This window comes from Pseudorca crassidens, chromosome 1 (assembly GCF_039906515.1).
Source record: "Pseudorca crassidens isolate mPseCra1 chromosome 1, mPseCra1.hap1, whole genome shotgun sequence".
Taxonomy (NCBI): domain Eukaryota; kingdom Metazoa; phylum Chordata; class Mammalia; order Artiodactyla; family Delphinidae; genus Pseudorca; species Pseudorca crassidens.
The window spans coordinates 96,909,705-96,931,075 of NC_090296.1; positions in this window are offsets into that span (position 1 = coordinate 96,909,705).

The window sequence follows — 21,371 nt, forward strand, 5'->3', positions numbered from 1 at the left end:
GGTGAGCAAATGCAGACCCTTTGAAGTCGTATTGCATGGTACCCATTCCATGGGTCTCAACTCTCCAGGTTTAAGGGATTCTTCCTTCAGCTAAAACATGCATGTGGAACCCAGAGGATGATCCACCGTGTGATCGGGAAACGTGTTCAAATGTGTCTCAGTTTTCGTCCCCTGGTACTCGGGTGCAACATTCCAGACGCTTTACTAACACTCTCCCCACTTGGTGAGTCAGTGCCTTTAACCTCCTGTTTGGCCCAGTTTGCAATTTCTGCGGAAAATGAACAGGAATAGGGAGAACCAATGAGAGACTAGCTGGAGGTGTCTGGACGGGTAAATTTAACTCTCATTTCCCACCAAGAAGAGGAATTAACCAAAGGCTCAGCGAGCCATGCCGGAACCACACTAGGGCCTGAAACAATCCTGCGGTGTTGCGGCCAGCTCACAAGAAAGCGAGTTGAAGAAAGGAGCTCAGGGGCCCTGTAATTCACACACCTGCAGAGTTATAAATGACAGCTATCGTCCAAAAATATATTGAAGTAAGGCTGCCAAGAGGACTTGAAAGCGGGGCAGAATTGCAGGAAACCGATTTCAGGAGGTAGACTGGAATTGCATGTAAAGCATAGGAAAAGAGGCAGAACGTCCACAATGATGCACTTGGCCAAAAAGGGCGTATGCGTTTTTTCCTGAATATATTCAGGAAAAAACGCATACGCCCTTTTTGGCCAACCAAGCAAGCTTGCAAAGGAAATCTGCACTACAATGAAGTCTCACTGCCCCCCGGTCAAAAGGGCCATCTGAAAAAAGTGTAAAATCCAGAAAGGCAGGACAGGCCATGGAGAACTGGGAGCCTTGTTATGCTGATGGGCGTGATGTAAATTGCCAACAGCCACTCTGGAGAAGTGTATGGTGTTTCCTGAAACATCTAAAAAACAAAGCAACAGAGCCTAGGGCACTTCCACTTATGGTCCTATAGCTTAGGGAAATTAAAATCAAAAAGACACAGCCACCCCAAAGTTTGGGACGGCTCTGTTTACAAGGACCTCGTTTCCGGTACAAGTTCAATATCGCAGAAAGCGAAAAATGGATAAAGAAGTTGTGGTACTAACGTACAATGCAATATCACTCAGCAATGAAATCTCTTTCATAAGGCCCATAGCAGCATAATGAGTGGATTCAGGTACGATGATTCTAAGTGAAATAAGTCACACAGAAAAAGAAACATCATAAGATATCACTAATACACGGAATGTAAACTTGGCTACACAGGAACTGAATTACAAAACAGAATAGTGTCTCAAATGTAGAAAACCAACTTATGCTTGCTTAAGGGGAAAGGTGAGTTGTGGTGCTGCATAAAACCAGAGATTGAAATTAGCACAGATACCTTTCCATAAGCCAAATATGTAATAGACAAGAGCTACTGCTTGCTCAACGAAGTGGACTCAACACCCCATATTAAACGCCTAAGAATATACCTGACTAGTAAGAATCTTAAAACCTATGGATTTATACGTCTCCGAAAGAGAATCAAGCGTGTGTACAGCGGCATAAACGCAGCAGTGATAGGATTGGTGAGGTTTGGTGAGCAAATGCAGACCCTTTGAAGTCGTATTGCATGGTACCCATTCCATGGGTCTCAACTCTCCAGGTTTAAGGGATTCTTCCTTCAGCTAAAACATGCATGTGGAACCCAGAGGATGATCCACCGTGTGATCGGGAAACGTGTTCAAATGTGTCTCAGTTTTCGTCCCCTGGTACTCGGGTGCAACATTCCAGACGCTTTACTAACACTCTCCCCACTTGGAGAGTCAGTGCCTTTAACCTCCTGTTTGGCCCAGTTGGCAATTTCTGCGGAAAATGAACAGGAATAGGGAGAACCAATGAGAGACTAGCTGGAGGTGTCTGGACGGGTAAATTTAACTCTCATTTCCCACCAAGAAGAGGAATTAACCAAAGGCTCAGCGAGCGATGCCGGAACCACACTAGGGCCTGAAGCAATCCTGCGGTGTTGCGGCCAGCTCACAAGAAAGCGAGTTGAAGAAAGGAGCTCAGGGGCCCTGTAATTCACACACCTGCAGAGTTATAAATGACAGCTATCGTCCAAAAATATATTGAAGTAAGGCTGCCAAGAGGACTTGAAAGCGGGGCAGAATTGCAGGAAACCGATTTCAGGAGGTAGACTGGAATTGCATGTAAAGCATAGGAAAAGAGGCAGAACGTCCACAATGATGCACTTGGCCAAAAAGGGCGTATGCTTTTTTTCCTGAATATATTCAGGAAAAAAAGCATACGCCCTTTTTGGCCAACCAAGCAAGCTTGCAAAGAAATCTGCACTACAATGAAGTCTCACTGCCCCCCGGTCAAAAGGGACATCTGAAAAAAGTGTAAAATCCAGAAAAGCAGGACAGGCCATGGAGAAATGGGAGCCTTCTTATGCTGATGGGCGGGATGTAAATTGCCAACAGCCACTCTGGAGAAGTGTATGGTGTTTCCTGAAACATCTAAAAAACAAAGCAACAGAGCCTAGGGCACTTCCACTTATGGTCCTATAGCTTAGGGAAATTAAAATCAAAAAGACACAGCCACCCCAAAGTTTGGGACGGCTCTGTTTACAAGGACCTCGTTTCCGGTACAAGTTCAATATCGCAGAAAGCGAAAAATGGATAAAGAAGTTGTGGTACTAATGTACAATGCAATATCACTCAGCAATGAAATCTCTTTCATAAGGCCCATAGCAGCATAATGAGTGGATTCAGGTACGATGATTCTAAGTGAAATAAGTCACACAGAAAAAGAAACATCATAAGATATCACTAATACACGGAATGTAAACTTGGCTACACAGGAACTGAATTACAAAACAGAATAGTGTCTCAAATGTAGAAAACCAACTTATGCTTGCTTAAGGGGAAAGGTGAGTTGTGGTGCTGCATAAAACCAGAGATTGAAATTAGCACAGATACCTTTCCATAAGCCAAATATGTAATAGACAAGAGCTACTGCTTGCTCAACGAAGTGGACTCAACACCCCATATTAAACGCCTAAGAATATACCTGACTAGTAAGAATCTTAAAACCTATGGATTTATACGTCTCCGAAAGAGAATCAAGCGTGTGTACAGCGGCATAAACGCAGCAGTGATAGGATTGGTGAGGTTCGGTGAGCAAATGCAGACCCTTTGAAGTCGTATTGCATGGTACCCATTCCATGGGTCTCAACTCTCCAGGTTTAAGGGATTCTTCCTTCAGCTAAAACATGCATGTGGAACCCAGAGGATGATCCACCGTGTGATCGGGAAACGTGTTCAAATGTGTCTCAGTTTTCGTCCCCTGGTACTCGGGTGCAACATTCCAGACGCTTTACTAACACTCTCCCCACTTGGAGAGTCAGTGCCTTTAACCTCCTGTTTGGCCCAGTTTGCAATTTCTGCGGAAAATGAACAGGAATAGGGAGAACCAATGAGAGACTAGCTGGAGGTGTCTGGACGGGTAAATTTAACTCTCATTTCCCACCAAGAAGAGGAATTAACCAAAGGCTCAGCGAGCCATGCCGGAACCACACTAGGGCCTGAAGCAATCCTGCGGTGTTGCGGCCAGCTCACAAGAAAGCGAGTTGAAGAAAGGAGCTCAGGGGCCCTGTAACTCACACACCTGCAGAGTTATAAATGACAGCTATAGTCCAAAAATATATTGAAGTAATGTTGCCAAGAGGACTTGAAAGCGGGGCAGAATTGCAGGAAACCGATTTCAGGAGGTAGACTGGAATTGCATGTAAAGCATAGGAAAAGAGGCAGAACGTCCACAATGATGCACTTGGCCAAAAAGGGCGTATGCATTTTTTCCTGAATATATTCAGGAAAAAACGCATACGCCCTTTTTGGCCAACCAAGCAAGCTTGCAAAGGAAATCTGCACTACAATGAAGTCTCACTGCCCCCCGGTCAAAAGGGCCATCTGAAAAAAGTGTAAAATCCAGAAAGGCAGGACAGGCCATGGAGAACTGGGAGCCTTGTTATGCTGATGGGCGGGATGTAAATTGCCAACAGCCACTCTGGAGAAGTGTATGGTGTTTCCTGAAACATCTAAAAAACAAAGCAACAGAGCCTAGGGCACTTCCACTTATGGTCCTATAGCTTAGGGAAATTAAAATAAAGACACAGCCACCCCAAAGTTTGGGACAGCTCTGTTTACAAGAACCTCGTTTACGGTACAAGTTCAATATCGCAGAAAGCAAAAAATGGATAAAGAAGTTGTGGTACTTACGTACAATGCAATATCACTCAGCAATGAAATCTATGTCATCAGGCCAGTAGCAGCACAATGAGTGGATTCAGGTACGATGATTCTAAGTGAAATAAGTCACACAGAAAAAGAAACATCATAAGATATCACTAATACACGGAATGTAAACTTGGCTACACAGGAACTGAATTACAAAACAGAATAGGGTCTCAAATGTAGAAAACCAACTTATGCTTGCTTAAGGGGAAAGGTGAGTTGGGGTGCTGCATAAAACCAGAGATTGAAATTAGCACAGATACCTTTCCATAAGCCAAATATGTAATAGACAAGAGCTACTGCTTGCTCAACGAAGTGGACTCAACATCCCATATTAAACGCCTAAGAATATACCTGACTAGTAAGAATCTTAAAACCTATGGATTTATATGTCTCTGAAAGAGAATCAAGCGTGTGTACAGCGGCATAAACGCAGCAGTGATAGGATTGGTGAGGTTCGGTGAGCAAATGCAGACCCTTTGAAGTCGTATTGCATGGTACCCATTCCATGGGTGTCAACTCTCCAGGTTTAAGGGATTCTTCCTTCAGCTAAAACATGCATGTGGAACCCAGAGGATGATCCACCATGTGATCGGGAAACGTGTTCAAATGTGTCTCAGTTTTGGTCCCCTGGTACTCGGGTGCAACATTCCAGACGCTTTACTAACACTCTCCCCACTTGGAGAGTCAGTGCCTTTAACCTCCTGTTTGGCCCAGTTGGCAATTTCTGCGGAAAATGAACAGGAATAGGGAGAACCAATGAGAGACTAGCTGGAGGTGTCTGGACGGGTAAATTTAACTCTCATTTCCCACCAAGAAGAGGAATTAACCAAAGGCTCAGCGAGCCATGCCGGAACCACACTAGGGCCTGAAGCAATCCTGCGGTGTTGTGGCCAGCTCACAAGAAAGCGAGTTGAAGAAAGGAGCTCAGGGGCCCTGTAATTCACACACCTGCAGAGTTATAAATGACAGCTATCGTCCAAAAATATATTGAAGTAAGGCTGCCAAGAGGACTTGAAAGCGGGGCAGAATTGCAGGAAACCGATTTCAGGAGGTAGACTGGAATTGCATGTAAAGCATAGGAAAAGAGGCAGAACGTCCACAATGATGCACTTGGCCAAAAAGGGCGTATGCGTTTTTTCCTGAATATATTCAGGAAAAAAAGCATACGCCCTTTTTGGCCAACCAAGCAAGCTTGCAAAGAAATCTGCACTACAATGAAGTCTCACTGCCCCCCGGTCAAAAGGGCCATCTGAACAAAGTGTAAAATCCAGAAAGGCAGGACAGGCCATGGAGAACTGGGAGCCATGTTATGCTGATGGGCGTGATGTAAATTGCCAACAGCCACTCTGGAGAAGTGTATGGTGTTTCCTGAAACATCTAAAAAACAAAGCAACAGAGCCTAGGGCACTTCCACTTATGGTCCTATAGCTTAGGGAAATTAAAATAAAGACACAGCCACCCCAAAGTTTGGGACAGCTCTGTTTACAAGAACCTCGTTTTCGGTACAAGTTCAATATCGCAGAAAGCAAAAAATGGATAAAGAAGTTGTGGTACTTACGTACAATGCAATATCACTCAGCAATGAAATCTATGTCATCAGGCCAGTAGCAGCATAATGAGTGGATTCAGGTACGATGATTCTAAGTGAAATAAGTCACACAGAAAAAGAAACATCATAAGATATCACTAATACACGGAATGTAAACTTGGCTACACAGGAACTGAATTACAAAACAGAATAGGGTCTCAAATGTAGAAAACCAACTTATGCTTGCTTAAGTGGAAAGGTGAGTTGTGGTGCTGCATAAAACCAGAGATTGAAATTAGCACAGATAATTTTCCATAAGCCAAATATGTAATAGACAAGAGCTACTGCTTGGTCAACGAAGTGGACTCAGCACCCCATATTAAACGCCTAAGAATATACCTGACTAGTAAGAAACTTAAAACCTATGGATTTATATGTCTCCGAAAGAGAATCAAGCGTGTGTACAGCGGCATAAACGCAGCAGTGATAGGATTGGTGAGGTTTGGTGAGCAAATGCAGACCCTTTGAAGTCGTATTGCATGGTACCCATTCCATGGGTCTCAACTCTCCAGGTTTAAGGGATTCTTCCTTCAGCTAAAACATGCATGTGGAACCCAGAGGATGATCCACCGTGTGATCGGGAAACGTGTTCAAATGTGTCTCAGTTTTCGTCCCCTGGTACTCGGGTGCAACATTCCAGACGCTTTACTAACACTCTCCCCACTTGGAGAGTCAGTGCCTTTAACCTCCTGTTTGGCCCAGTTTGCAATTTCTGCGGAAAATGAACAGGAATAGGGAGAACCAATGAGAGACTAGCTGGAGGTGTCTGGACGGGTAAATTTAACTCTCATTTCCCACCAAGAAGAGGAATTAACCAAAGGCTCAGCGAGCCATGCCGGAACCACACTAGGGCCTGAAGCAATCCTGCGGTGTTGCGGCCAGCTCACAAGAAAGCGAGTTGAAGAAAGGAGCTCAGGGGCCCTGTAATTCACACACCTGCAGAGTTATAAATGACAGCTATCGTCCAAAAATATATTGAAGTAAGGCTGCCAAGAGGACTTGAAAGCGGGGCAGAATTGCAGGAAACCGATTTCTGGAGGTAGACTGGAATTGCATGTAAAGCATAGGAAAAGAGGCAGAACGTCCACAATGATGCACTTGGCCAAAAAGGGCGTATGCTTTTTTTCCTGAATATATTCAGGAAAAAAAGCATACGCCCTTTTTGGCCAACCAAGCAAGCTTGCAAAGAAATCTGCACTACAATGAAGTCTCACTGCCCCCCGGTCAAAAGGGACATCTGAAAAAAGTGTAAAATCCAGAAAGGCAGGACAGGCCATGGAGAAATGGGAGCCTTCTTATGCTGATGGGCGGGATGTAAATTGCCAACAGCCACTCTGGAGAAGTGTATGGTGTTTCCTGAAACATCTAAAAAACAAAGCAACAGAGCCTAGGGCACTTCCACTTATGGTCCTATAGCTTAGGGAAATTAAAATCAAAAAGACACAGCCACCCCAAAGTTTGGGACGGCTCTGTTTACAAGAACCTCGTTTCCGGTACAAGTTCAATATCGCAGAAAGCGAAAAATGGATAAAGAAGTTGTGGTACTAACGTACAATGCAATATCACTCAGCAATGAAATCTCTTTCATAAGGCCCATAGCAGCATAATGAGTGGATTCAGGTACGATGATTCTAAGTGAAATAAGTCACACAGAAAAAGAAACATCATAAGATATCACTAATACACGGAATGTAAACTTGGCTACACAGGAACTGAATTACAAAACAGAATAGTGTCTCAAATGTAGAAAACCAACTTATGCTTGCTTAAGGGGAAAGGTGAGTTGTGGTGCTGCATAAAACCAGAGATTGAAATTAGCACAGATACCTTTCCATAAGCCAAATATGTAATAGACAAGAGCTACTGCTTGCTCAACGAAGTGGACTCAACACCCCATATTAAACGCCTAAGAATATACCTGACTAGTAAGAATCTTAAAACCTATGGATTTATACGTCTCCGAAAGAGAATCAAGCGTGTGTACAGCGGCATAAACGCAGCAGTGATAGGATTGGTGAGGTTCGGTGAGCAAATGCAGACCCTTTGAAGTCGTATTGCATGGTACCCATTCCATGGGTCTCAACTCTCCAGATTTAAGGGATTCTTCCTTCAGCTAAAACATGCATGTGGAACCCAGAGGATGATCCACCGTGTGATCGGGAAACGTGTTCAAATGTGTCTCAGTTTTCGTCCACTGGTACTCGGGTGCAACATTCCAGACGCTTTACTAACACTCTCCCCACTTGGAGAGTCAGTGCCTTTAACCTCCTGTTTGGCCCAGTTTGCAATTTCTGCGGAAAATGAACAGGAATAGGGAGAACCAATGAGAGACTAGCTGGAGGTGTCTGGACGGGTAAATTTAACTCTCATTTCCCACCAAGAAGAGGAATTAACAAAAGGCTCAGCAAGCCATGCCGGAACCACACTAGGGCCTGAAGCAATCCTGCGGTGTTGCGGCCAGCTCACAAGAAAGCGAGTTGAAGAAAGGAGCTCAGGGGCCCTGTAACTCACACACCTGCAGAGTTATAAATGACAGCTATAGTCCAAAAATATATTGAAGTAATGTTGCCAAGAGGACTTGAAAGCAGGGCAGAATTGCAGGAAACCGATTTCAGGAGGTAGACTGGAATTGCATGTAAAGCATAGGAAAAGAGGCAGAACGTCCACAATGATGCACTTGGCCAAAAAGGGCGTATGCATTTTTTCCTGAATATATTCAGGAAAAAACGCATACGCCCTTTTTGGCCAACCAAGCAAGCTTGCAAAGGAAATCTGCACTACAATGAAGTCTCACTGCCCCCCGGTCAAAAGGGCCATCTGAAAAAAGTGTAAAATCCAGAAAGGCAGGACAGGCCATGGAGAATTGGGAGCCTTGTTATGCTGATGGGCGGGATGTAAATTGCCAACAGCCACTCTGGAGAAGTGTATGGTGTTTCCTGAAACATCTAAAAAACAAAGCAACAGAGCCTAGGGCACTTCCACTTATGGTCCTATAGCTTAGGGAAATTAAAATAAAGACACAGCCACCCCAAAGTTTGGGACAGCTCTGTTTACAAGAACCTCGTTTACGGTACAAGTTCAATATCGCAGAAAGCAAAAAATGGATAAAGAAGTTGTGGTACTTACGTACAATGCAATATCACTCAGCAATGAAATCTATGTCATCAGGCCAGTAGCAACATAATGAGTGGATTCAGGTACGATGATTCTAAGTGAAATAAGTCACACAGAAAAAGAAACATCATAAGATATCACTAATACACGGAATGTAAACTTGGCTACACAGGAACTGAATTACAAAACAGAATAGGGTCTCAAATGTAGAAAACCAACTTATGCTTGCTTAAGGGGAAAGGTGAGTTGGGGTGCTGCATAAAACCAGAGATTGAAATTAGCACAGATACCTTTCCATAAGCCAAATATGTAATAGACAAGAGCTACTGCTTGCTCAACGAAGTGGACTCAACACCCCATATTAAACGCCTAAGAATATACCTGACTAGTAAGAATCTTAAAACCTATGGATTTATATGTCTCTGAAAGAGAATCAAGCGTGTGTACAGCGGCATAAACGCAGCAGTGATAGGATTGGTGAGGTTCGGTGAGCAAATGCAGACCCTTTGAAGTCGTATTGCATGGTACCCATTCCATGGGTGTCAACTCTCCAGGTTTAAGGGATTCTTCCTTCAGCTAAAACATGCATGTGGAACCCAGAGGATGATCCACCGTGTGATCGGGAAACGTGTTCAAATGTGTCTCAGTTTTCGTCCCCTGGTACTCGGGTGCAACATTCCAGACGCTTTACTAACACTCTCCCCACTTGGAGAGTCAGTGCCTTTAACCTCCTGTTTGGCCCAGTTGGCAATTTCTGCGGAAAATGAACAGGAATAGGGAGAACCAATGAGAGACTAGCTGGAGGTGTCTGGACGGGTAAATTTAACTCTCATTTCCCACCAAGAAGAGGAATTAACCAAAGGCTCAGCGAGCCATGCCGGAACCACACTAGGGCCTGAAGCAATCCTGCGGTGTTGCGGCCAGCTCACAAGAAAGCGAGTTGAAGAAAGGAGCTCAGGGGCCCTGTAATTCACACACCTGCAGAGTTATAAATGACAGCTATCGTCCAAAAATATATTGAAGTAAGGCTGCCAAGAGGACTTGAAAGCGGGGCAGAATTGCAGGAAACCGATTTCAGGAGGTAGACTGGAATTGCATGTAAAGCATAGGAAAAGAGGCAGAACGTCCACAATGATGCACTTGGCCAAAAAGGGCGTATGCGTTTTTTCCTGAATATATTCAGGAAAAAAAGCATACGCCCTTTTTGGCCAACCAAGCAAGCTTGCAAAGAAATCTGCACTACAATGAAGTCTCACTGCCCCCCGGTCAAAAGGGACATCTGAAAAAAGTGTAAAATCCAGAAAGGCAGGACAGGCCATGGAGAAATGGGAGCCTTCTTATGCTGATGGGCGGGATGTAAATTGCCAACAGCCACTCTGGAGAAGTGTATGGTGTTTCCTGAAACATCTAAAAAACAAAGCAACAGAGCCTAGGGCACTTCCACTTATGGTCCTATAGCTTAGGGAAATTAAAATAAAGACACAGCCACCCCAAAGTTTGGGACAGCTCTGTTTACAAGAACCTCGTTTACGGTACAAGTTCAATATCGCAGAAAGCAAAAAATGGATAAAGAAGTTGTGGTACTTACGTACAATGCAATATCACTCAGCAATGAAATCTATGTCATCAGGCCAGTAGCAGCATAATGAGTGGATTCAGGTACGATGATTCTAAGTGAAATAAGTCACACAGAAAAAGAAACATCATAAGATATCACTAATACACGGAATGTAAACTTGGCTACACAGGAACTGAATTACAAAACAGAATAGGGTCTCAAATGTAGAAAACCAACTTATGCTTGCTTAAGTGGAAAGGTGAGTTGTGGTGCTGCATAAAACCAGAGATTGAAATTAGCACAGATACTTTTCCATAAGCCAAATATGTAATAGACAAGAGCTACTGCTTGGTCAATGAAGTGGACTCAACACCCCATATTAAACGCCTAAGAATATACCTGACTAGTAAGAATCTTAAAACCTATGGATTTATATGTCTCCGAAAGAGAATCAAGCGTGTGTACAGCGGCATAAACGCAGCAGTGATAGGATTCGTGAGGTTCGGTGAGCAATGCAGACCCTTTGAAGTCGTATTGCATGGTACCCATTCCATGGGTCTCAACTCTCCAGGTTTAAGGGATTCTTCCTTCAGCTAAAACATGCATGTGGAACCCAGAGGATGATCCACCGTGTGATCGGGAAACGTGTTCAAATGTGTCTCAGTTTTCGTCCCCTGGTACTCGGGTGCAACATTCCAGACGCTTTACTAACACTCTCCCCACTTGGAGAGTCAGTGCCTTTAACCTCCTGTTTGGCCCAGTTGGCAATTTCTGCGGAAAATGAACAGGAATAGGGAGAACCAATGAGAGACTAGCTGGAGGTGTCTGGACGGGTAAATTTAACTCTCATTTCCCACCAAGAAGAGGAATTAACCAAAGGCTCAGCGAGCCATGCCGGAACCACACTAGGGCCTGAAGCAATCCTGCGGTGTTGCGGCCAGCTCACAAGAAAGCGAGTTGAAGAAAGGAGCTCAGGGGCCCTGTAACTCACACACCTGCAGAGTTATAAATGACAGCTATAGTCCAAAAATATATTGAAGTAATGTTGCCAAGAGGACTTGAAAGCGGGGCAGAATTGCAGGAAACCGATTTCAGGAGGTAGACTGGAATTGCATGTAAAGCATAGGAAAAGAGGCAGAACGTCCACAATGATGCACTTGGCCAAAAAGGGCGTATGCTTTTTTTCCTGAATATATTCAGGAAAAAAAGCATACGCCGTTTTTGGCCAACCAAGCAAGCTTGCAAAGAAATCTGCACTACAATGAAGTCTCACTGCCCCCCGGTCAAAAGGGACATCTGAAAAAAGTGTAAAATCCAGAAAGGCAGGACAGGCCATGGAGAAATGGGAGCCTTCTTATGCTGAAGGGCGGGATGTAAATTGCCAACAGCCACTCTGGAGAAGTGTATGGTGTTTCCTGAAACATCTAAAAAACAAAGCAACAGAGCCTAGGGCACTTCCACTTATGGTCCTATAGCTTAGGGAAATTAAAATCAAAAAGACACAGCCACCCCAAAGTTTGGGACGGCTCTGTTTACAAGAACCTCGTTTACGGTACAAGTTCAATATCGCAGAAAGCGAAAAATGGATAAAGAAATTGTGGTACTAACGTACAATGCAATATCACTCAGCAATGAAATCTCTTTCATAAGGCCCATAGCAGCATAATGAGTGGATTCAGGTACGATGATTCTAAGTGAAATATGTCACACAGAAAAAGAAACATCATAAGATATCACTAATACACGGAACGTAAACTTGGCTACACAGGAACTGAATTACAAAACAGAATAGGGTCTCAAATGTAGAAAACCAACTTATGCTTGCTTAGGGGAAAGGTGAGTTGGGGTGCTGCATAAAACCAGAGATTGAAATTAGCACAGATACCTTTCCATAAGCCAAATATGTAATAGACAAGAGCTACTGCTTGCTCAACGAAGTGGACTCAACACCCCATATTAAACGCCTAAGAATATACTTGACTAGTAAGAATCTTAAAACCTATGGATTTATATGTCTCCGAAAGAGAATCAAGCGTGTGTACAGCGGCATAAACGCAGCAGTGATACGAATGGTGAGGTTCGGTGAGCACATGCAGACCCTTTGAAGTCATATTGCATGGTACCCATTCCATGGGTGTCAACTCTCCAGGTTTAAGGGATTCTTCCTTTAGCTAAAACATGCATGTGGAACCCAGAGGATGATCCACCGTGTGATCGGGAAACGTGTTCAAATGTGTCTCAGTTTTCGTCCCCTGGTACTCGGGTGCAACATTCCAGATGCTTTACTAACACTCTCCCCACTTGGTGAGTCAGTGCCTTTAACCTCCTGTTTGGCCCAGTTTGCAATTTCTGCGGAAAATGAACAGGAATAGGGAGAACCAATGAGAGACTAGCTGGAGGTGTCTGCCCGGGTAAATTTAACTCTCATTTCCCACCAAGAAGAGGAATTAACCAAAGGCTCAGCGAGCCATGCCGGAACCACACTAGGGCCTGAAGCAATCCTGCGGTGTTGCGGCCAGCTCACAAGAAAGCGAGTTGAAGAAAGGAGCTCAGGGGCACTGTAATTCACACACCTGCAGAGTTCTAAATGACAGCTATCGTCCAAAAATATATTGAAGTAAGGCTGCCAAGAGGACTTGAAAGCGGGGCAGAATTGCAGGAAACCGATTTCAGGAGGTAGACTGGAATTGCATGTAAAGCATAGGAAAAGAGGCAGAACGTCCACAATGATGCACTTGGCCAAAAAGGGCGTATGCGTTTTTTCCTGAATATATTCAGGAAAAAACGCATAAGCCCTTTTTGGCCAACCAAGCAAGCTTGCAAAGGAAATCTGCACTACAATGAAGTCTCACTGCCCCCCGGTCAAAAGGGCCATCTGAAAAAAGTGTAAAATCCAGAAAGGCAGGACAGGCCATGGAGAACTGGGAGCCTTGTTATGCTGATGGGCGGGATGTAAATTGCCAACAGCCACTCTGGAGAAGTGTATGGTGTTTCCTGAAACATCTAAAAAACAAAGCAACAGAGCCTAGGGCACTTCCACTTATGGTCCTATAGCTTAGGGAAATTAAAATCAAAAAGACACAGCCACCCCAAAGTTTGGGACGGCTCTGTTTACAAGAAGCTCGTTTATGGTACAAGTTCAATATCGCAGAATGCGAAAAATGGATAAAGAAGTTGTGGTACTTTGGTACAATGCAATATCACTCAACAATGAAATCTATGTCATCAGGCCAGTAGCAGCATAATGAGTGGATTCAGGTACGATGATTCTAAGTGAAATAAGTCACACAGAAAAAGAAACATCATAAGATATCACTAATACACGGAATGTAAGCTTGGCTACACAGGAACTGAATTACAAAACAGAACAGGGTCTCAAATGTAGAAAACCAACTTATGCTTGCTTAAGGGGATAGGTGAGTTGGGGTGCTGCAGAAAACCAGAGATTGAAATTAACACAGATACCTTTCCATAAGACAAATATGTAATAGACAAGAGCTACTCCTTGCTCAACGAAGCGGACTCAACACCCCATATTAAACGCCTAAGTATATACCTGACTAGTAAGAATCTTAAAACCTATGGATTTATATGTCTCCAAAAGAGAATCAAGCATGTGTACAGCGGCATAAAGGCAGCAGTGAAAGGATTGGTGAGGTTCGGTGAGCAAATGAAGACAGTTTGTAGTCATATTGCATGGTACCCATTCCATGGTTCTCAACTCTCCAGGTTTAAGGGATTCTTCCTTCAGCTAAAACATGCATGTGGAACCCAGAGTATAATCCACCGTGTGATCGGGAAACGTGTTCAAATGTGTCTCAGTTTTCGTCCCCTGGTACTCGGGTGCAACATTCCAGACGCTTTACTAACACTCTCCCCACTTGGAGAGTCAGTGCCTTTAACCTCCTGTTTGGCCCAGTTTGCAATTTCTGCAGAAAATGAACAGGAATAGGGAGAACCAATGAGAGACTAGCTGGAGGTGTCTGGACGGGCAAATTTAACTCTCATTTCCCACCAGGAAGAGGAATTAACCAAAGGCTCAGCGAGCCATGCCGGAACCACACTAGGGCCTGAAGCAATCCTGCGGTGTTGGGCCAGCTCACAAGAAACCGAGATGAAGAAACGAGCTCAGGGGCCCTGTAATTCACACACCTGCAGAGTTCTAAATGACAGCTATCGTCCAAAAATATATTGAAGTAAGGCTGCCAAGAGGACTTGAAAGCGGGGCAGAATTGCAGGAAACCAATTTCAGGAGGTAGACTGGAATTGCATGTAAAGCATAGGAAAAGAGGCAGAACGTCCACAATGATGCACTTGGCCAAAAAGGGCGTATGCGTTTTTTCCTGAATATATTCAGGAAAAAACGCATACGCCCTTTTTGGCCACCCAAGCAAGCTTGCAAAGAAATCTGCACTACAATGAAGTCTCACTGCCCCCCTGTCAAAAGGGCCATCTGAAAAAAGTGTAAAATCCAGAAAGGCAGGACAGGCCATGGAGAACTGGGAGCCTTGTTATGCTGATGGGCAGGATGTAAATTGCCAACAGCCACTCTGGAGAAGTGTATGGTGGTTCCTGAAATATCTAAAAAACAAAGCAACACAGCCTAGGGCACTTCCACTTATGGTCCTATAGCTTAGGGAAATTAAAATCAAAAAGACACAGCCACCCCAATGTTTGGGAGGGCTCTGTTTACAAGAAGCTCGTTTACGGTACAAGTTCAATATCGCAGAAGGCGAAAAATGGATAAAGAAGTTTTGGTACTTACGTACAATGCAATATCACTCAGCAATGAAATCTATGTCATCAGGCCAGGAGCAGCATAATGAGTGGATTCAGGTACGATGATTCTAAGTGAAATAAGTCACACAGAAAAGGAAACATCATAAGATATCACTAATACACAGAATGTAAACTTCTCTACATAGGAACTGAATTACAAAACAGAATAGGGTCTCAAATGTAGAAAACCAACTTATGCTTGCTTAAGGGGAAAGGTGAGTTGGGGTGCTGCATAAAACCAGAGATTGAAATTAACACAGATACCTTTTCATAAGCCAAATATGTAATAGACAAGAGCTACTCCTTGCTCAACGAAGTGGACTCAACACCCCATATTAAACGCCTAAGAATATGCCTGACTAGTAAGAATCTTAAAACCTATGGATATATTTGTCTCCGAAAGAGAATCAAGCGTGTGTACAGCGGCATAAACGCAGCAGTGATAGGATTGGTGAGGTTCGGTGAGCAAATGCAGACCCTGTGAAGTCATATTGCATGGTACCCATTCCATGGTTCTCAACTCTCCAGGTTTAAGGGATTCTTCCTTCAGCTAAAACATGCATGTGGAACCCAGAGGATAATCCACCGTGTGATCGGGAAACGTGTTCCAATGTGTCTCAGTTTTCGTCCCCTGGTACTCGGGTGCAACATTCCAGACGCTTTACTAACACTCTCCCCACTTGGAGAGTCAGTGCCTTTAACCTCCTGTTTGGCCCAGTTTGCAATTTCTGCAGAAAAGGAACAGGAATAGGGAGAACCAATGAGAGACTAGCTGGAGGTGTCTGGACGGGCAAATTTAACTCTCATTTCCCACCAGGAAGAGGAATTAACCAAAGGCTCAGCGAGCAATGCCGGAACCACACTAGGGCCTGAAGCAATCATGCAGTGTTGCGGCCAGCTCACAAGAAAGCGAGTTGAAGAAAGGAGCTCAGGGGCCCTGTAATTCACAAACCTGCAGAGTTCTAAATGACAGCTATCGTCCAAAAATATATTGAAGTAAGGCTGCCAAGAGGACTTGAAAGCGGGGCAGAATTGCAGGAAACCGATTTCAGGAGGTAGACTGGAATTGCATGTAAAGCATAGGAAAAGAGGCAGAACGTCCACAATGATGCACTTGGCCAAAAAGGGCGTATGCGTTTTTTCCTGAATATATTCAGGAAAAAACGCATACGCCCTTTTTGGCCAACCAAGCAAGCTTGCAAAGGAAATCTGCACTACAATGAAGTCTCACTGCCCCCCGGTCAAAAGGGCATTCTGAAAAAAGTGTAAAATCTAGAAAGGCAGGACAGGCCATGAAGAACTGGGAGCCTTCTTATGCTGATGGGCGGGATGTAAATTGCCAACAGCCACTCTGGAGAAGTGTATGGTGTTTCCTGAAACATCTAAAAAACAAAGCAACAGAGCCTAGGGCACTTCCACTTATGGTCCTATAGATTAGGGAAATTAAAATCAAAAAGACACAGCCACCCCAAAGTTTGGGACGGCTCTGTTTACATGAACCTCGTTTACGGTACAAGTTCAATATCGCAGAAAACGAAAAATGGATAAAGAAGTTGTGGTACTTACGTACAATGCAATATCACTCAGCAATGAAATCTATGTCATCAGACCAGTAGCAGCATAATGAGTGGATTCAGGTACGATGATTCTAAGTGAAATAATTCACACAGAAAAAGAAACATCGTAAGATATCACTAATACACGGAATGTAAGCTTGGCTACACAGGAACTGAATTACAAAACAGAACAGGGTCTCAAATGTAGAAAACCAACTTATGCTTGCTTAAGGGGAAAGGTGAGTTGGGGTGCTGCATAAAACCAGAGATTGAAATTAACACAGATACCTTTCTATAAGACAAATATGTAATAGACCAGAGCTACTCCTTGCTCAACGAAGTGGACTCAACACCCCATATTAAACGCCTAAGAATATACCTGACTAGTAAGAATCTTAAAACCTATGGATTTATATGTCTCTGAAAGAGAATCAAGCGTGTGTACAGCGGCATAAAGGCAGCAGTGAAAGGATTGGTGAGGTTCGGTGAGCAAATGAAGACCGTTTGAAGTCATATTGCATGGTACCCATTCCATGGTTCTCAACTCTCCAGGTTTAAGGGATTCTTCCTTCAGCTAAAACATGCATGTGGAACCCAGAGTATGATCCAACGTGTGATCGGGAAACGTGTTCAAATGTGTCTCAGTTTTCGTCCCCTGGTACTCGGGTGCAACATTCCAGACGCTTTACTAACACTCTCCCCACTTGGAGAGTCAGTGCCTTTAACCTCCTGTTTGGCCCAGTTTGCAATTTCTGCGGAAAATGAACAGGAATAGGGAGAAACAATGAGAGACTAGCTGGAGGTGTCTGGACGGGCAAATTTAACTCTCATTTCCCACCAGGAAGAGGAATTAACCAAAGGCTCAGCGAGCCATGCCGGAACCACACTAGGGCCTGAAGCAATCCTGCGGTGTTGCGGCCAGCTCACAAGAAAGCGAGTTGAAGAAAGGAGCTCAGGGGCACTCTAATTCACAAACCTGCAGAGTTATAAATGACAGCTATCGTCCAAAAATATATTGAAGTAAGGCTGCCAAGAGGACTTGAAAGCGGGGAAGAATTGCAGGAAACCGATTTCAGGAGGTAGACTGGAATTGCATGTAAAGCATAGGAAAAGAGGCAGAACGTCCACAATGATGCACTTGGCCAAAAAGGGCGTATGCGTTTTTTCCTGAATATATTCAGGAAAAAACGCATACGCCCTTTTTGGCCAACCAAGCAAGCTTGCAAAGGATATCTGCACTACAATGAAGTCTCACTGCCCCCCTGTCAAAAGGGCCATCTGAAAAAAGTGTAAAATCCTGAAAGGCAGGACAGGCCATGGAGAACTGGGAGCCTTGTTATGCTGAGGGGCGGGATGTAAATTGCCAAGAACCACTCTGGAGAAGTGTATGGTGTTTCCTGAAACATCTAAAAAACAAAGAAACAGAGCCTAGGGCACATCTACTTATGGTCCTATAGCTTAGGGAAATTAAAATCAAAAAGAAACAGCCACCCCAAAGTTTGGGACGGCTCTGTTTACAAGAACCTCGTTTACGGTACAAGTTCAATATCGCAGAAAGCGAAAAATGGATAAAGAAGTTGTGGTCCTTACGTACAATGCAATATCACTCAGCAATTAAATCTATGTCATCAGACCAGTAGCAGCATAATGAGTGGATTCAGGTACGATGATTCTAAGTGAAATAAGTCACACAGAAAAAGAAACATCATAAGATATCACTAATACACGGAAGGTAAACTTGGCTACACAGGAACTGAATTACAAAACAGAATAGGGTCTCAAATGTAGAAAACCAACTTATGCTTGCTTAAGGGGAAAGGTGAGTTGGGGTGCTGCATAAAACCAGAGATTGAAATTAACACAGATACCTTTCCATAAGCTAAATATGTAATAGACAAGAGCTACTCCTTGCTCAACGATGTGGACTCAACACCCCATATTAAACGCCTAAGAATATACCTGACTAGTAAGAATCTTAAAACCAATGGATTTATATGTCTCCGAAAGAGAATCAAGCGTGTGTACAGCGGCATAAACGCAGCAGTGATAGGATTCGTGAGGTTCGGTGAGCAATGCAGACCCTTTGAAGTCGTATTGCATGGTACCCATTCCATGGGTCTCAACTCTCCAGGTTTAAGGGATTCTTCCTTCAGCTAAAACATGCATGTGGAACCCAGAGGATGATCCACCGTGTGATCGGGAAACGTGTTCAAATGTGTCTCAGTTTTCGTCCCCTGGTACTCGGGTGCAACATTCCAGACGCTTTACTAACACTCTCCCCACTTGGAGAGTCAGTGCCTTTAACCTCCTGTTTGGCCCAGTTGGCAATTTCTGCGGAAAATGAACAGGAATAGGGAGAACCAATGAGAGACTAGCTGGAGGTGTCTGGACGGGTAAATTTAACTCTCATTTCCCACCAAGAAGAGGAATTAACCAAAGGCTCAGCGAGCCATGCCGGAACCACACTAGGGCCTGAAGCAATCCTGCGGTGTTGCGGCCAGCTCACAAGAAAGCGAGTTGAAGAAAGGAGCTCAGGGGCCCTGTAACTCACACACCTGCAGAGTTATAAATGACAGCTATAGTCCAAAAATATATTGAAGTAATGTTGCCAAGAGGACTTGAAAGCGGGGCAGAATTGCAGGAAACCGATTTCAGGAGGTAGACTGGAATTGCATGTAAAGCATAGGAAAAGAGGCAGAACGTCCACAATGATGCACTTGGCCAAAAAGGGCGTATGCTTTTTTTCCTGAATATATTCAGGAAAAAAAGCATACGCCGTTTTTGGCCAACCAAGCAAGCTTGCAAAGAAATCTGCACTACAATGAAGTCTCACTGCCCCCCGGTCAAAAGGGACATCTGAAAAAAGTGTAAAATCCAGAAAGGCAGGACAGGCCATGGAGAAATGGGAGCCTTCTTATGCTGAAGGGCGGGATGTAAATTGCCAACAGCCACTCTGGAGAAGTGTATGGTGTTTCCTGAAACATCTAAAAAACAAAGCAACAGAGCCTAGGGCACTTCCACTTATGGTCCTATAGCTTAGGGAAATTAAAATCAAAAAGACACAGCCACCCCAAAGTTTGGGACGGCTCTGTTTACAAGAACCTCGTTTACGGTACAAGTTCAATATCGCAGAAAGCGAAAAATGGATAAAGAAATTGTGGTACTAACGTACAATGCAATATCACTCAGCAATGAAATCTCTTTCATAAGGCCCATAGCAGCATAATGAGTGGATTCAGGTACGATGATTCTAAGTGAAATATGTCACACAGAAAAAGAAACATCATAAGATATCACTAATACACGGAACGTAAACTTGGCTACACAGGAACTGAATTACAAAACAGAATAGGGTCTCAAATGTAGAAAACCAACTTATGCTTGCTTAGGGGAAAGGTGAGTTGGGGTGCTGCATAAAACCAGAGATTGAAATTAGCACAGATACCTTTCCATAAGCCAAATATGTAATAGACAAGAGCTACTGCTTGCTCAACGAAGTGGACTCAACACCCCATATTAAACGCCTAAGAATATACTTGACTAGTAAGAATCTTAAAACCTATGGATTTATATGTCTCCGAAAGAGAATCAAGCGTGTGTACAGCGGCATAAACGCAGCAGTGATACGAATGGTGAGGTTCGGTGAGCACATGCAGACCCTTTGAAGTCATATTGCATGGTACCCATTCCATGGGTGTCAACTCTCCAGGTTTAAGGGATTCTTCCTTTAGCTAAAACATGCATGTGGAACCCAGAGTATGATCCACCGTGTGATCGGGAAACGTGTTCAAATGTGTCTCAGTTTTCGTCCCCTGGTACTCGGGTGCAACATTCCAGATGCTTTACTAACACTCTCCCCACTTGGTGAGTCAGTGCCTTTAACCTCCTGTTTGGCCCAGTTTGCAATTTCTGCGGAAAATGAACAGGAATAGGGAGAACCAATGAGAGACTAGCTGGAGGTGTCTGCCCGGGTAAATTTAACTCTCATTTCCCACCAAGAAGAGGAATTAACCAAAGGCTCAGCGAGCCATGCCGGAACCACACTAGGGCCTGAAGCAATCCTGCGGTGTTGCGGCCAGCTCACAAGAAAGCGAGTTGAAGAAAGGAGCTCAGGGGCACTGTAATTCACACACCTGCAGAGTTCTAAATGACAGCTATCGTCCAAAAATATATTGAAGTAAGGCTGCCAAGAGGACTTGAAAGCGGGGCAGAATTGCAGGAAACCGATTTCAGGAGGTAGACTGGAATTGCATGTAAAGCATAGGAAAAGAGGCAGAACGTCCACAATGATGCACTTGGCCAAAAAGGGCGTATGCGTTTTTTCCTGAATATATTCAGGAAAAAACGCATAAGCCCTTTTTGGCCAACCAAGCAAGCTTGCAAAGGAAATCTGCACTACAATGAAGTCTCACTGCCCCCCGGTCAAAAGGGCCATCTGAAAAAAGTGTAAAATCCAGAAAGGCAGGACAGGCCATGGAGAACTGGGAGCCTTGTTA